The 14,406-nt window shown below is 38.9% G+C and overlaps 1 protein-coding gene across 1 annotated transcript in view; it reads left to right on the top strand.

Moving 5' to 3' along the window:
• Positions 1 to 5,310, top strand: part of csmd2 (CUB and Sushi multiple domains 2) — a 270,946-nt gene extending 265,636 nt beyond the window's left edge. Inside the window, exon 72 of the mRNA XM_042436067.1 lies at positions 5,011 to 5,310. The gene's annotated coding sequence lies outside the window, so the exon portion shown is untranslated. The remainder of the gene's footprint in view (positions 1 to 5,010) is intronic.
• The last annotated feature ends 9,096 nt before the right edge of the window (positions 5,311 to 14,406 follow it).

The raw sequence follows: 14,406 nt of genomic DNA, 5'->3' as shown, positions 1-14,406 counted from the left end.
ATTTTCAGGTGATTGTACACAAATGAAAACATATTTATGAATATTATATTCCATTTCTGCCAAGTCTGTTCCGCTCTATGCCACTAAATTCAACACACTGCACCTTTAAAAATGTATTGGGATGTGAAAAGCAGTTGCTAAGAAACAGCTGTGGTGCCATTCACTATAAAGCAATTGACTACGTAAACAGGAACTCACCAGGAATAGCATAACTTGCAAAAATAACAGTTTTTGGTGGGGGTTTTTATATCTTTAACTAAATCTGAGGTACAATATCTTAAAATCTTCCCAGTTTACATTGTTATTAAACAGGATTTTGATAAAGTCATTTGGTTCAGTTAGTAACAGTTACATTTACACCTGCTGGTTAGTGGATGTAAATATGTAGCAACAACAAATCTCTACATAAGAACTACTTTGTGTGATGCAACCACTTTTAATTTAGTGATACATCTCCATTTAATAAACAAGTAGCATTATGGTATAACTGGACTGAGTTTGACCTTAGGATCAGCTTGTAGAACTGGAGGAAACACTTAAAAATTAAGGGTGTGAGTCTGTTGGTATTTGTTTTTAGCTGGTGTTGGTGTAATTTCATGTTTGTGTACAGAAACACTGCTGTGCACCCTGTTCACTGATTGACCTGACTCGTTAGCTCGTGCATGCAAAACAATTAACAGGAGAACAAATCAGACTAGACAGAGATACAATACATGCCAAAGTAATTTGAAGTATTGATACATAATGGAAGTGTTAATTGGATTATATCGCTCCAATGTCAACCTTCATTTAAATTAGATAACCTGGTTTAGTGTTTACATAGCAAGTGCAGTAATCAGATATTGCCTTCATTTTTGGCTTAGTCATATTATTAATGTGCATGTTAAAATAGTGACTGTAACAAAACCAAGCTGTAAGCTAATCAGAACAAAGATCAATCTAAAACAATTAGTACAAATATAATATGTAAGTCAATTAATAATTGTACTTTGCCTTCTGTTTTTACTGTTACATCGCAATATGTAAGGAGCCCAGAATCTTAGTGGTAGTGCTGTTGTCATCATTTGAGATACTCAAAATGTGAAGTTTTCAAAACACAGCAGGAGACAGAAAAAAAATAGATTTTAAGAGCCCGACATCTCAACATTAAAAGCAGTTTGGGCGTCTTTGTATTTCATCGTTTAATGTGTCGTATTGTGACAGTATAGACATAAAAGCACGCCTCCAGAACAGCACTTAGTTGTCATTTTCATTGCTGTAATGGCAGAACAAATCTTATTCTTCATACAGATATGGATAAGTGGTAACACCTTGTCAAGCGGCTGATATTTTCTAAAATATAAAATAAGAGCTTTATTTATTATCTTTTATACCATGCAATAATGATTTTCTTCTTCCCCCACAGGTCATTTTTGCATGTAAAGTATTTTAATTTATTTTTATTATGTTAAGGGCACAAGCAGGCACTTTTCTTTCTGTGTAAATGTAAACAAGCTGTGGTGGACCGTTTCTGTACTTTATCCCTTAGGAGCACTCCATATCACACATAATATTTGAATGACTTCTGCCGTTCAAATAAGTGTGTGTATGTGTGTGAGTGTGTGGCTGTGCCTCACCCAAGTATTGGCAAGGTTACAGCCTTTTCTTGATTGATTAAATCAACAGCCATATATGGGTCATTAGTCACTCCTGTTCTCAACCAGGTTTCCCACAGTGATTAATCAAAACTTGTCAAGTTGCCCTGACCTGAGTGTTCCTTCACAGCAGCCATTTAACCCTCGGTCCCCAAGACTGGACTTTAAAAAAAAAAATGTTCAGGGCCTCAGTGTTTGTGTCCAAAGTCAATGTAGAGCATTAACTTAACGGCTGCTCTACTTTGTCACCAAGTGACGATGCAGATCAAAAAGAAACTATTGATTTAATTTCCAGGCAGATAAATCATACGTGCTGCCATCGTCTGATCTCAAGGCGCTCTCTGTGATTGCCTCCTCATCAGATTAGAATCTGATTCTGCTCAAATGCACTGTATAATAGTTTATCCTCATCTGAGGTCATTTGTAAGATCAAGTGGAGTGCTGTGGTGAGAAAGATCCACTCTTGGGTTTCTGGGTTGGAAATTAATGTGCCGTATAAGTTGCGTGTTGCTCTGGCTCACTGATAATTCTCTATGTGCATCATCGCGTCTGTGAATTTCAGTACATCCTCTGATCAGTTTGCAGCCCTTATTCGGTAGTCAGTATAACGTCAACATCAGTTATACTGCTTTCCTCTTACTATGCCACCCAAATGTCTCCCTCAGGCTTTTTAATATCAATGAGAGAAAGTTCCGAGGAAAAGAATGTAGGAGAAAAGCTTTTCAGAGTTCTCGGGAGTTTCTTTGAGCTTGGAGATGCGAGACGACAATTAGCTTTGTCAATTTTATAACTGTGCAGTCTGACACATCACACTGACAGCCATACACTCTGCCGTCTTGCCTGAGATGACAGCTTCCTCCAATTACCCAGGTGTCCGGCAGCCATGTTCCCTTTGTTGCTTTTTAATAAGAGCTTATTACTCTGCACAGAAAAACAAGACCGTACTATTCATTGCAGAGATCATTCGGGACTAAGCAAGTCCCCATCTCAATTTACTATATATGAACTGTTTACTTGAATTCCTCTCAGACAGCCTGTGTGTTTTCTTAGGAAATATAAGTTAAGGTATTACAGCTTTAGCAGGCTAATCTGTTTTTAAACAGCACTGATAAACCAATACATAAAGTATGTTGTGGCAATCGATAATTTCCTGCGCCATACACTTGTACCTTTTTTGCATAAAAACTGTATTTGAGAAATGATATGATGATAATATAATCTGTCGACTTTTTGGGGTTTTTTTTTTATCTTTCCATAATTACTTTCCCTGTGTTTGTTGATGCCAAGGTCAGAATCTCTTTTGGATCAGTCCACTCAATTTCCTGCTATCCCTTGTTTTACTGTGTCAAGCTGGGATATTCGAGGAGACATCAAAGCAAGAGGTTTACCCTAGCAAATCTCCCCAGTGTGCTGGCCTGGGCCTTGGCTAATATCAGGCAAAATCCACCCCTCTGCTGTCCCAGAAGACATTGGACCAAGGATGAAGGGATTGACTGATGAGAGGAAGTGTATATTTGCTCTGTCAGTTGAATTTGTCAGCAGGGGGGCTGGTTTACTTACTGCAGCGCGAGCACCATGGGAAGGCTAACTCACTGTAATTACAAATAAATATCAGAGAGCTCAGTCCATGCTGGCATGTCTTCAGGCCAAGCTCTCTAATCTGGGATTCATGTTGTCATGAGCCTATAAGATTATGGAGGTACAGTATAATCAACTCGAATTTGAGAAACCATTTTTTTTTTTTTTATCGAATTTGTTTTTCATTCTGAAATTCTGCAGTAAGCCATATCTCTCCGTTTTCAATCATTACCATGCTGAAGTTGCAAACTTGTTCTGGTAAGAAATGGCAATAATAATAATCTCTTCAGCCTTTCTTATTTCCCAAATAATGCAGTGGTTTAATGAATAAAGGAAGCAGAGAAAAAGCAGACTGATAATGTGCTTGTGAGTCTTTTGAATAAGAGAAAACTTCTCATTATCTTAAATAATGAATGGCTCAAAAGAAAAGCTTAGCTCCATGATAACAGTCAACAGTGAATCTCCAATTACCACCATCCTTGGCTCATAACAATAGGACAATATCTAATGGGGAACTGTCAGCACTCTGCGGCATGATGGGATAATAATATCGCAGGCTCATCAGAAGGAGATGCACAAATATTGAAGCAGACTTAGAATCAAGTCTTCCTTTCCTCCTCTCTCTATCTCTTACCCTCCCTATCTCTCTCTCTCTCTCTCTCATTGCAGTCAACTTGAAACAAGAAGCCTTCCCATGTGTGACTGTCAAATTGATTCATTAGCACATTTGTGTAATTATTAGTGTAATGAATGTCGAATCAGTGGGTAAGGGAGCTATTGATGAGGAAGCTGAGTGAGATGTTTTTATTTTGTTTCATACTGAAGGTGTTATAACATACTCGAAGAGATACTTTTTCATTCTGTTAACTATGCGTGAAAATGAAAGGCAGTTACACAAATGGATAGCATTGATGTTTAAACAGTATAAACAGTGCATTAATCCAAACAATGGAAGAGGCGTTTTTGTTTTTTTCTTTCTTTGCTTCCAGTTTTACTTCCAGGACAGAGATGTCAGGGAACAGTTGATGCTCAGCAGTGTGTTAGCTAAGCTGAAAATGTTACAAACTGTAGTAGTTAGCTCTTAAAATCTTTCTTTGGAAGCTTTCAGTATTCAAGACGGAGAGATTTATATCTATTTATAGCAAATGCTTCCTTAAAAAGTATGTTAACAATATTTTTTTCATGACTTGAAAAATATTGTGACATGTCTAGTCCAATCCACAACTCTTATCTTTACTAATCATTATGTTTGTTTTCTATGTTCACAGTGGATGTGACAACTATGTATAGGTTAGGCTCTTGGTGATAAAGCTATATACTCTGCAGCTCCCTTCAGCTCTGTTTGACTGCTGCACACATTAAGAGCACAGATGTTCTCATTCTTCATTCATAATCTCATAATGTTCCTGTGCATTGCTCAGTGGTGCTTGCTTTACACAGAATTACTCTCCGGGAGTGAAAATGGGATCGCTGTTGTTCATCTTTGGAGCTGTTTCTAGACAAACTACTATGAGTGTAATCTTTGTGGTGAAGGAACATGTCACCCAGTGCAACAATATGGCCCCTTGGCGTGTTTTTAATAGTTTTTGGACACAACCGGAGGTCTGCAGCACAGATATGAGATTTGTCAGGCTTTGTAAGTTGGATCAATTCATTGTTGGTTTGGTTCTGCACAAGATATTTGTTGACAGTAAGAAAAATAAAGAACACAATCCTTCTCACATTTCTATCATGAAATGTCTTCTTCATTCTTGCTTGTCCAGGTTTATTGTATGATATCAAGGCTTACTCTTTTCAGACACCAGAACAGTTCTGCAGAGAGACTGGGACTGAACCAGTTGCAGACCAGGAGATGGAAGTCCAGCCCTCTTGATGACCTCCTGCATGTTAAAATATGCAGTCCACTCAATTTCCTGCAGAACCTTCCTCCTTCTCCTGCTATGAGGAGCAGCCTTGGCCGGACCCCCCACATCAACACACATCCCTGTAACAGTGCCCAGACCACGAGTTCCATTAGATCAGGGGTGAAGAGAAAGGTTGATGATGAAGATGTGAACAAAACCCCTCATCTCTCCAAAAGGGTCGAGTTTAGAGAGGAGGAAAGGACATTTTAATAATTTAGAAGCTGTTGTATCATTTTGATGTCTGTCTGTTTCTATAAGTTAACCTTCTATATATTATTTTGCAGATAAAGCAAGTCCATTCACCTCCAGCACTACCTTTAGGTTAGCACTGCTTGGAGGAGCTGCCTGTCCCAGTCACTGAACCAAGGCATGAACAGTCAGATAATGACAGAAAAAAGCTCTGCAGGTCCACCAACTTCAAGTGGCAGAAGCCAGACCCAGAGTTGCATCACACCAAAGGTTAAGAGGAAGATGACTCATAGTGAAGATGCTTATTATTGTTTTGAAACAAAGTCTGACCACTGTGGAAGATCAGATACCAGGAAAAGAGTCAGAGAAGGCCATGCAGGTAGATCCACCTCCAGCAGCAGCCAGCATTCTACCAACATTCATTGGATTCAACCTGCTTGGAGGAGCTGTCAGGCTCAGCCCCGCTGCCGTCCTTCAAGCTATACCCAGACCAAGAGTTGTGCAGGACTGAAAAGAAAGGCGATCTATGATGAAGATATGTGGCCCAGAAAAGCAACTTCTGCTCGCTGGTCAGACAATCACAAAAAATGTTCTGTAGTATGTTTAGAGGAGGACAGGAAGAGAAGTGATGAGTAGATTTGTACTGGAGCTCGATTTGAACTTAACATACAATATTTCTCTGTAGCTCTACCGAGACATTAGTGTGTTTAAAAATCTGAGCGTTGATGTTATGTCAGTGAGAGGAGGACAAACAAACACTACCATCGGGCCCCGTGATCATCATCACAATTCCATTTGGACTACCAAGGCTACTGCGGTCTGGTGGCGTTTGTAGGATTTTTCTGCTTCTCACACAAGCAAAGCCCAGTTTTCACTTGAAAGTGTTAACAGCATCACAAGCCATCAGTAGGTGCAGAGCGAGGTGCAGACCTAAGAGCCATGCTAATAGGAGTTTTTCCACCATCACAAGAAACTTTTGAATAGGTTCATTACTGTCACACAATGCCCCGACCCAGCAGGCTTTGCTCTTTGTGACATTTCTGACATGGCAATGGCCTATTCATTCAGTCAGGTAATAAGCACTCGACAGGGAGGCACCACTACAAACTGCTACGTCCCACTTCACTGCCGAATTGAAAAATAGCTCTGCAAACAAGACAGTTTGAAAAGCCACGTTGCCATAGTGACAGTGGCACTCTGCCCCCTCATTTTAATAGCGGCGATCTCAAGTGGCTGATCTTTATGTAGGTTTTATAACATTTTTACATCCGGAGGAAAAGCTAACAGTTTCTACCCCCTTTATGTATCCTTTAAGGAGAAAAGTGTAGGTTATTTAAGTGATTACACATCTGATTATAATGTTCTTTGCCACATGGGAGGTGGTAAACAACAGTCAAGTGTCTAGTATTCATCAGACACACATGCTTCTTATTCCTTAGCATAGCGTATCACATAACAATGACACACTGCATTCACTAATACTCAGAACAAAGCCTGCCAGGGAGGTAGAAAAATCATCTTTTCTTCTTTTTCAATAATCTTAGAATTTTTTTTTGTGTTGGTGAAAATAAAGTAGAAGTTTTTTCACAGAAGATAGCCATTATCTGTATTGATTATTTACTGTAGATAATGGATCCAGATTCTGATGCAGTCATTAGAATTTTAATGTAATTACCAAATCCGTAATGCAAACAGTAGCTTGGGAAGATTATGATTTAGTCATTTTAAACAGTAGAAAGTGATTGCTCTGTTGCATTTTGTTCCCACAATTCAAAAAGCAAAGCATGTCTTCATGTTGAATTTAATGGATTGGATTTAATGTACTTGACACCTAAAATAGCCGAAAATGTAATGACACCTGCTTTTGTTTCCCTGTCATCATTAGATCCTGTGACCTTATTATTTCTGCTCCAATTCAGTTCTCATGTTTTCAACACAATACACGAGCGGAAACGAAACAGCGTCCGGGGGAAGTAATCAACTTTGGGTAGGGTCAGTAACATGATCAGATGAGCGCATTGTTAATTCTTGATGAGGATTGCTCAGCACTTGTACTCCCTCCCCCTTGGAGTTGGAGGCAAGATAAATTATGAATAAGGCATCCATAAAACATGCACTTATTTATGGAGATTAGGGGATATTTAAGACATTTCTAATTAAATTCAGCTGATCCAAGGTGTTTGCCAGAAATCCCTGTAGCTAAGGCTTATTTTAGTTATTGTAATGAGAGAAGGGCAGCAGGGAGCAATAAAAAGGTAGCAAAAGAAATGAGTTTGCATGTACAAAAACATGTTTGCCTCAGGTATTATAAAAACCATTTTATTACCCCATACATCAAATTGTTTTGTCTCCAACAAATCATGGATAATATTGATTTAACTTTTTAACCCCAGGATACTGTCCATCACTATGATTCTTCTTGCTAAAATAATAATTGAATGAATAAATGGTTTTGAATCCTTTGCACACATTCAAAAATGGTTTCAGGCAGACAATATTGATGTGTTTTTCCTGCATATTTTTTGCAGATATAGGGGTTTAACTCAATCTGTTACTTTGCCTCAATGACCATACAATAATCTGAAATATTTATTTTCGTTCTTGCATGTGTTCTCCATGTTCACACATGCATTTTTTATCAAAAAAAAAAAAAAAAACACAACATGTTTATTTCAGCAGTGTACACAGTGTGCTCATACATAAATCTGTAAAGCAAAGTAAACACACACTGTGGGGCTCCAGCTGCCCAACATATTGATGGTGAAGTGGAGAAAGTTCAGGCATTCTCTGGGTAAGCAGAATTACTGTTTTATAATGTCCTCTGGCTTTATACATGTCCAGCCATGTGGAAGTTGATTGAAAAATGGCTATATTGTATTCCTGATCAGTTTTAGATAACCTGTGAAATCCGCACTGAGCGTTATTCCCCACTGAAACCTCTGAAGAGAACCGAACTATGCAGCAGAACCAGCCTCTCTATTCTCTTTCTCTATCTGTGTTTGCAATCCAGTGCATATTGCATTTGATTTTTCGATTAAGTATAGTAACTTAGAGAGTGACAGTTTAATGCATTTACACTCCTCTCACATGGCCAAACCCACATCAATAGAGCTCAACATTTGGTTTCCCCACTGCCTTTATGCTGTGATTATGTGTCTCTCTCTCAGCTGTTCTGGCACTTGCATTTAAATGCTGATGACAGATTTGGACCAGTCCAAACACTACTGAGAGATGCTGGCTTCTATTGTGATTACATGACATTTGTGCAGAGAGACATAATAATATGAAATTTAAAGTTAAAACCAGTCGTAGAGGACAAGAACCACAGAGCTCCAAATTTTTTAAACATATTTTCTTGGCTTTCGCCGCTTACATTGTGTCCAAATTGACAGGCTTTATGGAGACTTGTAGCAGCGCCTGGTGATGGCTGTGAGGCGACGAGTATATAGTAGCTCCATTTAGACACTTCAGAGAGCGCTGGAGAAAATGCAATCAGCTATACTCTCTGTAATGAAAAAGCTCCCAGCCAGCTGCCTTTGTGCGGGCTGGTCGAATCAACACGCAACACCAATCCCGAAGGGTGTGATGCCTACTGGATACGGTGCTTTGTTCACTTCCTCAGGTATTTGTAAAATCAAACTATCAGTCATTCCACTTCAATCACACGCCTGCCACCAGTCAGCCCCAGAGTGGATGAAACAGCAGTAGCACACCCACTCAAATCTCTTACAAGTGTGAGTGAACACCCCCTCATGCTACCCCATTCATGTTTAAAAGTAAAGGCATCATTATTTTTCCCAAATGTTATTGTAGGTCTGCAGGAGAAGTGGAAGGCAGAGACAGAAATTCTCCAAAAGCAAAATTTTAGTTATTTGTCATTGTCAACAGCAACATTGTGGTTGCGTTAGTGCTGAGAAAAGGCCTCAAGATATGTGGATTTCTTTCACAAGCAGGGATTGACTAAAAGTGAAGGCCAACTCTCTGAGATCCAAGAAGACAGGGAGGTAAGACCCTACATCATTCTCTCTCTTTGTGTCTGACTTACTGTGCACTTACACCGCTGTGTGTCGACAAGTCACAGAGCAGCTGTCTCCTGTAGTCAGTGTGATTACTGCTCTTTGTATATGTTTTTTTTTCCATGCAATTACATTTTTTGTATGAAAGAGAAAAGAGAAAGAAAGAGAAAAGAACCTCAGTGGAATTAAAATGAATAACATATTAGAGCCATTGTGTATAGAGTGAAGAAGTAATATTAATGGTGCTTATAAAAGTCACAGTTTAACTGTGGTGGCATAAAGTTAATCCATACAGTATTTTATTGTCCTTGTGAAATTATTGCAAACCATCAGTCTTTCAGTCTATATACTTCACAGCATCAAAAGAAACACTTCAACCTGATGAGCCAACAGCTTTACTTTCCAAGGATTTTATTGTAGAGTAGTCAGGCATTATGACACTATTATGTGATAGTGTAATTAAAGCAAGTGGCCAGTTACTACATCCTAATATGGTAAATATGGCGCACAGGCTTTTGGAAGGAAGCAACATCCATCTAAAAAAAAAACTTAAAGCACTTTTGCAGTCATATACCTGTTTGAAAATCATTATCAAAAGATCAAAGAAGAAGAAAGAAGGTGATAATGAGTGAAAGAAAGGGTAATAAAGCAAGCCTCCAAGCTTAAAGGTCATTGACGCAAAAATGAAGCAAGCAAAATATTCAATAATATGATCAATATATATATTCCTGACCTCCCACACACTTTACCTTTGACTCTGGTGATCCTACTCCTTCCTTGTTTAAGAGTGTAAAGAGTCCCCTGCCACTTGGACAGCAGAAAAACATGCATTGCAGATGGATACAATGTAAGCACTGCACCAAATAATTATTTTTCATAAGGTGGCACCACTTACAAGATTGTCATTCCTAAAGTACAATAACCAAAACCGGTCTTGTGCTTTGTATTCATCTGTAAAATTGTGGGTTGAGAACTGTGGTGACTAATATAAGAACAAATGTGATGGACCAATTTATCAGAACAGTCAGAAATATCACAATGTTAATACATTTCTTCAGTTTGACAGGCCACTATTTTCTTTTTAAATCTATCCATCTATTTATTGGACATACTGACCACCTTCTCTTCCCTCAAAATATACAACATGCCAGTGTTTGCTGCCATTTCTATCACAAAATAAACAAAACGTAGCCCAGCTCAGCCTCTGGGGCTCATATTAAATAGCAGTGTTACTGTGTTATGTGGATAACCACACTGAGTAAAGCCCCAGACAGCTCTTTTTTTTACTTCAGTCTGTGTTTCAGATTTGAAAAGGTTCTGAGTTTTATTCAGCGAGGTTACACAGATAACAAAGTAATCCTGCTTTGTGAGACAGGCTGCTTGGTTTCTATAGTAACAATATGCACTATCTCTGAACTATGAACACAAAGCATCATATGGCAAAGTTATGTCAGCCTATACTTTGTCATACAACTCTTTCAGCTTTAAATTGAAGTTGGTTTATACTTTTATATAATACCAACATAAGAAATCTTCAGTCAACACAATTTATTGAGTAATACAATGGCGTATTGTAACATAAAAGAAGTTTTGAACCACTGTATATACAAGTATGTGTGTATTTTAACATGCGGGAATGTCTTTTACTTTAATAATTTGTCTGTAGGCTATTTGTGAGTGTAGGTGCATACTACTGTATGTCCTCCAAACAAGGCCGGCAGTCAAAAAAAACTGATTGCAGCCACTCTTCTGTCTCTCTCTACTCTGCTGGCCTTCCAGCTTCCTGTGCTGCAAAGGGTTTCCCCGTCCTGCTCTCTTGAGCAGACTCACTGAGTGGAAACTACAGACATGCCCAAGGCCTGTGTTGTCTCCTGTCTCCAACTGGTCTCTGTATCTCTTTCTCCGCAGACAACAGATGCAACCAACAGAGACATGCATAGTGAATACCAGGATTTGCCGTGTGAAAACTCAGCTGGACCAGTGAACCGGGCATCAACCTACAACTGTGGTGAAACCAGAGTAGAGAACACAGGCTGGGAACACATTGAACAAAGGACTATAACGACTGCAACAACTGAAAAACAGGTCTGTCCAAATAATTAAATGTTCAAATGTGAATGCATTTGTTTTTAATATTAGACAGCAAATAGTTCTACAGGTTATAGCCTATATCATATCTACTAATGTAAGCCAAGCTCAAAAGTCCACCCATTACCCTTTTGGAGCTTTTCACTACATGTTAATAGTTGGTGTTACCGTAGATAATGAGTTCCTATGACTTGAAGCTCACCATCCTCAGTTTGGTAAAAGCCAGATGTCATGTGGGGTAAAAGATGCTGTCAGGGCAATCTTCTGCAAATGGCAAATGTTTCATGAACAAATAATCTGCAATTGGTAAAATGTTGAAATTTTTAGTCAATTTTTAGATTAATTTGTCTTCGGATTCAGTCATTTTTCATACATCACCTTGCTAAAAAGCATTTAATATTTTCAGCCTGTTGGAACGCTGTGTCCTTGACCTTGGTTTTGAGCTGTGTCCTGTTGGTCAAGACAGAAACATACAATATATTCAACCTGAGGGTGAAGACCTAGAATCTTTGAAATGGTTCTGTTCACCCGCCATACTGACAGATGCTTGTTTTTGTCGACTCCCTGCACATCTCTTCTCCTCCATTTTCCTTTTCCCATTCTCTCTTTTAATGTGCTGGCCATTGTCAAACCCCCTTGTGTCTCCTTCCTCACTCCAATCTCAGGCCTCTATACTTTTTCATCCTGTCCCCTGAAACCACAAAATGTCTGTCACATTTCTCTCTTCCATTCCATCTCCCCACTTTTCTCTCCCTTTTTCTCCTCTTCGCTCAACATCTCATCTCAGTTTTTCGTCTCTATGTCCCACCATCTTATCATCTTTGGCCTCTAGATTAGATTTCCTACCTATTAAGATGCCATGGATGCCAGAGGGGAACGTTTAGATGAATCCTCGATCGCTAGAACACACATACAGTAGATATTGAACACATGCATGTTGCACACATACACACAAACACACTTGTCATTTTTTTATACAGACATCCCTTGCCAGAGATAAATATGTCATTCATGTATCACTATACTGCCTGAGGCCAAACTGTTAAGGTGCCTTGACACTGTTCATCATCTGGGAACCTGAAAAGACTCTCTCTCTCTCTCTCTCTCTCTCTCTCTTTCACACACACACACACACATCCCAAACTTTATTTCCTCCTCTTCCATCCCTCTTTCAAATAGTCACCCAGAACACCCAAACAGATTAAAATCATTCATAATGATGAAACCTGGTTGTAACACCTCCATCAGTGTGGCCATTGTCGTTCAACAAAGCAGACACAAAAAAGGTTTTTGTGCATTCTTTTATCTGTCTTATGCCCTAACTAGCTTCACTTTTATCTGGAGACCAGGCACAATGCCCAAAAGACCAGATTGGCAGAAATGTATGTCTCTAGCAAGTTCTGCAGGGTCAACTATGCAACTGGAGGAAACAAATTCCTCCAAAATATCCCAAAATGAACCAAGTCAGGTGGGCACAAGTTTGTCCCACAACACTAAATGACATTCTGAAGATGTAGCTCGATGTCAAGTTGGTTGAAGATGAGGTAGCTCTACTCCATGTAAACCAAATGTTTCATTTCACAGTAAATAATCATTTGGCAAGTGTGGAGCTGCTGTGCATGAGTCCATCCCAGCTGCTCTGCAGAGCATCAGAGGAAAGAAGCCACATCAGTCTCTCAGGTGATAGATTGGAAATCAAAGTTTTAATCATACACTCTGGGCTGTTGCCTGGCAACAGGCCTCCCCTTGCTGAACTTGTCTATTGGCTGAGGAGAAGCAAAGATGAGAAGAAGATGACGAGCCAAACAGGGAGCATGGGGAAACTGAGCTGAAATGTTTGACATTTCTAACTGAATGGGTTGCAATCAAATATGTATGGAGACAGTGATAACATACGGCACTCAATAAACAACAAAACTAGTAAAGTACAATTAAAAAATATACTGCTCAGCTCATTTTTGTATGCTGTTCGAGAAGCTTTAATACATGTGAACTCCAGCAAACTCTCTTCATAGTGCTGCCTTCATTTCTCCTCTTAGTTACAATGAAGAGGATACATTTAGTCATCATTTTACCTTTTAAAGCAGAACAGCTAAAAAGTATTACCTCTATTTAACAATAGAGCCCAAAGCTTTGAACACCTTCTTAGAAATTACATTGCAGCAGCATAAGCCACAAGCAGAATCCCACATTAATATGCATAATGTTGCCATCACGTTTCTGTGCATATTTCCTTCTGTCTATTTAACTAATAATGTGAGCAGCTAGCTGTGTACACTTTGCTCTGTCTGCACACATTTGTACAGTAAGATAAGAATAGTAATAATAAGAATTCCTTCAGACTACAACTATATGTTGTTGTGGTATTCTGCATTTTGTGAGATTTCTTGAACATGATTTAGCTGTAGCTATCTTTTCTACCCTTTACCAAACTGGCCCTGCTGTTTGATGATTATGGCTGTAGACAGCTATGAGGTCGCCGAGGTCCAGCCCTCGGTAATTATTTCCTAAAATATATATATAAATGTATGTATGAGCCAATGAGCCACCTGCAGGGAAGTTCTAAAAATAGCATGAGTCACCAGTTGAGCTCAGTCTAAAAATAACCTAAATTGTCTTTTTTTTCAATAACACTTGCATGAATGTAGAAAATAAGTATTTTAGCATTGCTTATAACATTTTAAAAACATCAATTTTTTTTATGTATGTATAATTTATAACTTTGATCCTGTCTGGGGTCAGTTTAGCTTGACATTATATCGCACATCCCCTCTTTTCATGCATTCGGTCTATGCCAGCTAGCTAGCATAGTTACGATGATGAACAAACTAGGCATGCAGTAAACAATACCAGAAAAGTGGAAGAAAAAAAACATACAACATTCACGAGCAGTAGGAGGAAGAGTTTTTCTTTACAACAGTGAAAGAAAACAGTGTATGTCTCATTTGTGGGGTGACTGTGGCGACGGCGAAGCTGCACAACATAGAGAGGCACTTC

Source organism: Thunnus maccoyii, chromosome 15 (genome assembly GCF_910596095.1).
Source record: "Thunnus maccoyii chromosome 15, fThuMac1.1, whole genome shotgun sequence".
Classification (NCBI taxonomy): Eukaryota; Metazoa; Chordata; class Actinopteri; order Scombriformes; family Scombridae; genus Thunnus; species Thunnus maccoyii.
Note: the sequence above shows the minus strand (reverse complement) of the source record. Positions and strands in the feature narration are given on the sequence as shown.